Source organism: Dreissena polymorpha, chromosome 1 (genome assembly GCF_020536995.1).
Source record: "Dreissena polymorpha isolate Duluth1 chromosome 1, UMN_Dpol_1.0, whole genome shotgun sequence".
NCBI lineage: Eukaryota > Metazoa > Mollusca > Bivalvia > Myida > Dreissenidae > Dreissena > Dreissena polymorpha.
This window is the reverse complement of record NC_068355.1, coordinates 206,089,928-206,094,799: the sequence shown is the minus strand read 5'-3', so window position 1 is coordinate 206,094,799 and position 4,872 is coordinate 206,089,928. Positions and strand designations below refer to the sequence as shown.

Sequence of the window (4,872 nt, the reverse complement as noted above, 5' to 3'; positions counted from 1 at the left end):
ACAAATCCAATGGAAGTAACACGCTTAAAAGGGAGATAATTTATATTTATCATTAGGCAGGTACAGATCATTTTTACAAGGGAAGTAATATTTGTAAAGGGGTATAATCAAAGCGGCGCAGTAGGGGCATTGTGTTTCTGACAAACACATCTCTTGTTAAAAAAATTATTACACATTGCTATGAACTGTACTTTACAATGAATTTTTTCGCAGTTTAAAACCCAAAAATTTCAATATTAAGTTTTTGGGGCATAACATATTTATATAACGCTATTCTGAGTTCTTATTGGTGAAACATTAATTGCGATATTCTAAATATCAATTATAGACGCCACGTTTGGCATTAATAAGCAGGTTTTTTTTGTTGCAGGGCAAATTCATTTGTCACTAAGTCTAAACCAATCGGGTGTTAGTTGACTTTCTATTTTCTTTTCAGCAAACACTATAAGCCGCCAAGATAAAAACATCGTTGAAGTGAAAGTCGATGACAATCCTGACCCCTTCGCAATTCAGCACAAAATCGTCTTGCGTCAGAGTAGCAAGCCTCCAAACATCTTCTCCCATGTTGGCTACATCAACACTTCTTACAGTGGAGCCTTGGCGAGTTCGACTTCCATCCCAGCATTGATATTGCTTAGCAACAATGCTGTGAATCGACAAATTGTTCCAGACGAGTCGCTTAAACAGAAACTATCTGATCCAACAGATAGAGCGTTGCGTGACTTGTCCCTTATTTCGACTGAACTCGAGAAGTTGCTCTCGAATAATGTGAACCTTATGCCAGTATGCGATTGACACCATTTAACAACAGTTGCTGTTGAGAATTCCCGGGTTTGAGGTGGCAACTTTGGCGTCGGGACTCGCTCCATCTCTGTCTATGGCACGGTCAAAGCAGCAGCAGCAGCAATAAGAACAACAAGTGGTATCTGAGAGGTGCTCTGAGATACGGGGCTTCATGTATGTGCTTAAAGTGTCATCCCAGAATATCCTGTGCAGACTGCACATACATTAAGTCCTATTAAAGTGTCATCCCAGATTAGCCTGTGCTGACTGCACATACATCAAGTCCTATTAAAGTGTCATCCCAGATTAGCCTGTGCAGACTGCACATACAATAAGCCCTATTAAAGTGTCATCTCAGATTAGCCTGTGCAGACTGCACATACATTAAGTCCTATTAAAGTGTCATCCCAGATTAGCCTGTGCAGACTGCACATACATCAAGTCCTATTAAAGTGTCATCCCAGATTAGCCTGTGCAGATTGCACATACATCAAGTCCTATTAAAGTGTCATCTCAGATTAGCCTGTGCAGACTGCACATACATTAAGTCCTATTAAAGTGTCATCCCAGATTAGCCTGTGTAGACTGCACATACATTAAGTCCTATTAAAGTGTCATCCCAGATTAGCCTGTGCAGACTGCACATACATTGAGTCCTATTAAAGTGTCATCCCAGATTAGCCTGTGCAGACTGCACATACATTAAGTCCTATTAAAGTGTCATCTCAGATTAGCATGTGCAGACTACACATACATTAAGTCCTATTAAAGTGTCATCCCAGATTAGCCTGTGCAGACTGCACATACATTAAGTCCTATTAAAGTGTCATCCCAGATTAGCCTGTGCAGACTGCGAATACATTAAGTCCTATTAAAGTGTCATCCCAGAATAGCCTGTGCAGATTGCACATACATCAAGTCCTATTAAAGTGTCATCCCAGATTAGCTTGTGCAGACTGCACATACATTAAGACCTATTTTCCAAGAATGAGGCTCATATAGTTCACTTAACATCAGTCCTATTTCTGCCTGATTGAGGAAAAGCTCCTAACATTAAATGTGAATTATTCGTTATTAAATTGATCAAACTTGGTATATAAATAAAAGTTGATCTGATATCAGTTTTATTCATAGAAGGTAAGGGCGTAGTTTTGTCTTTTTTTTTTGGCCAAAATTCAAACCCTGAACCAAAAGTTTCTCCTTGCATAATTAAAATATCTGCTTTAATCGAATTGTTGAATTCTCTTAAATTTTAGTGAAAAAATATTTAAATGCCTCAGCACATTCAAACATTATTTTCTTCATTTATTTTCAATATTTAATTAAATTCCTGCATTTTGTTTTAAGAACCTGTTCCTACATGAACCTATGCAATCATAGATCGGTACCTAGCTGAACAACATGCTCTCTGGTCAGCTGGGCCCAGACGCCCAGGGACACCTCCTGGCCCAGGATCTTGGGACAAATAGTACTACCCGCAGAATGCAGCCACTCTGAATCCGGGCTCCATACTTTCTTGGCCAGGGGACAAGACTACCTCGTCAATAAGGTACGTTGGTAATGTAATTTATCATGTATAATGTGTAGTGTTTTACTCCAAATGTCAATGAAAATAATTTGTGTTTGTTTAATATTGATAAAACTCTATCCTGGCTGCTAACTAACACAAATCATTTATGTAATTGTAAACTATTTATAATAGCTGCCATTTGTATTGCCTTGAAAGGGCTCGGTGGGGGTGGGAGCATACAAATTTGTCCCTGTCTGTAATTCTCCCTGTCCTTCCTTTCATCCTTCCTTAAGTCTCAAAGGGACATAAAATGTTTGTATCAAGTGTTTAGTGTATATCTCATTTGTATCAAGATCCATCAAACATACTTTATTTCTTAAATATTGTTTTCACTCAAACAACATTGATTGACTTCTTATATAAATGATGCCATTTCAGAATGCAATTAAATTATTTTGTTTACAGGGACACATTTCTGGGATGTGCTTTGATCTTTTTTTCTGTTCACAGAGGCCTTATACTCACAAGTTCAAGCCCAGTGAGCGATGTTCACATTATCAAACTCTGCATCTCAAAAGGTAAGTCCCCTTGCCATTGCAAAAGGGGCCACTGTGGCAAAGCATTCAGGAGACCCAGTCTTAAGAGCCTAAAACTTTTGAAGCAATTAAGCTTTCATCACAAATACCCAATAGGTAAAACCCAATAAAAACTGGGGTTTCTGATCTTCAATTAACTGACCAGTTTATCGTAACTAAGTTTAAGGGTTCAGCCACAAACAACTGGTTCTTATACAGAAATTTAAAGAAAATGCAAAAGTGTCAAATTTAACATCTAGAGTTATATTAAAACTCAAAACCACAACAACAACAACAGCAAACAAATAACAGGTACCAACATATCTGACTATTTTACTCTTTACGAAATCAGGTTCCATATCAACTGTAATTATGATTCTTAAACTAACATTAAATTACGAAGGGGGATCAGTGATGTTGGTAGCTTTTATTTAAGAGGGGTATATAGAAGTGAACTTGTCTGTCGGTTTGTCGGTGTGTCCGTATTAAGTGTCCGCTCTCTCATTAAAGTTGTTTTCATCCAATCTTCATCAAACCTTGGTCAGAAGTTGAATTTAGATTATGTCTAGGTCAAGAATGAATATGGGTCATGTCGGATCAAAAACTAGGTAACGGTGTCACTTAGTGCGTTTAAAAATTCAGCATGTTGTCCGTTCTCTAATTCAAGTAGTTTTCATGCAATCATCTTTACGAAACTTGATCACAAGTTTTATCTAGATGATTTCTAGGCCTAGTTTGAACATGGCCATGCCGGGCCAAACACTAGGTCATGGGATCACTTAGTGCGTTTTAAACATTGAGCAGTGTGTCCGCTCTCTAATTGAAGAAGTTTACTTCCGATCATCTCCAAACTTGGTCAGAAGTTTTATATAGATGATCTCAAGGCCATGATCGAACATAATACATGCCGGGCCAAAAACTAGGCCACGAGTTCATTTAATGCGTTTTACACATTAAGTATGGTGTCCGCTCTCTATTGCAAGTACGTATCATCCGCTCTTCAACAAACTCGGTAAGAAGTTTGATCTAGATAATCTTATGTTCATGGTCATGTTCGAACATGGACAATGCACGGCCAAAACCTAGGTCATGGGGTCACGGGTGCGTTTTACACATTCAGCATGGTGTTCCATATTTCAAGTACTTTTCATCTGCTCTTCATGTGGGGGTATTTGTCACATCTGTTTCAATGCTCTAGTTTTTTGTGAATGGCTTTTTGAGAGAGTATCAAGTTTGTTGCCAGGGTTGAACCCGCATTGTGTTACTTGAAATTTTTATGAAATGCTTATACAGTCTTAATTATTTTTGTCTTAACTGAGACATGGCATACTTAATTGCAGAAACCTGGATAGCAAAGCGTAGAGTTTCTTCTTGAAGCATTTGCAACAGCAGCAGTCATCATCTTGAGATTCTGGCATCTCCATTGTGAAGGACCCTCAGTCTGTGATCATCATGCAGAGCGAACCTCAGGTGTGTGTTCAAGTAATGTGTACATGTAAGTTTATTGCACGTTCAGAGATGTGTGGGTGCATGTAGATTTACCTTTGTCTGCCCATACGTTCATCCTGCTGTTGAATGTTAATGTCCAGTCTTAACTCAAAAAGTATTGATTCTAGTGTGACTAAACAAAACATACTTTCCAGACTGTGAACTTGCCTACTTCTGTATTAGGTTTCTTAACATAAGTGGAATTTTGAGACAAAAGCCAAATGTGGGTGTATGTTGGCAATCCATTTTTCCTACTTCAAAAAAGACATTTGAGTCCAATGGCAAAATGTATATTCACCATCAAATCCCTATCCAAATTGTTTGGTAATAAAAGGTTACACTTCAATTTAAATATTAATTATTATTGTATGAATAGTTTCAGGACCATCATGATCTGTATAGATTCAAATCATATAATAAACATTCTGAAATACCAAGTGCTGTGCTGTTTCTTGCTTTTTCATCGGTATAAACAATTTAATGAAAAACTGACATTTTCAGTTACGAGTGTTTCTT

At 37.8% G+C, this 4,872-nt stretch overlaps 1 long non-coding RNA gene across 1 annotated transcript; it reads left to right on the top strand.

Annotated features, from left to right (window-relative positions):
- Nucleotides 1-2,038: 2,038 nt before the first annotated feature.
- Nucleotides 2,039-4,357, top strand: LOC127864754 (uncharacterized). The gene is made up of 3 exons (XR_008042274.1): nucleotides 2,039-2,332; nucleotides 2,804-2,871; nucleotides 4,209-4,357. It is a non-coding gene; the product is annotated as an uncharacterized LOC127864754 (long non-coding RNA).
- Nucleotides 4,358-4,872: the final 515 nt, after the last annotated feature.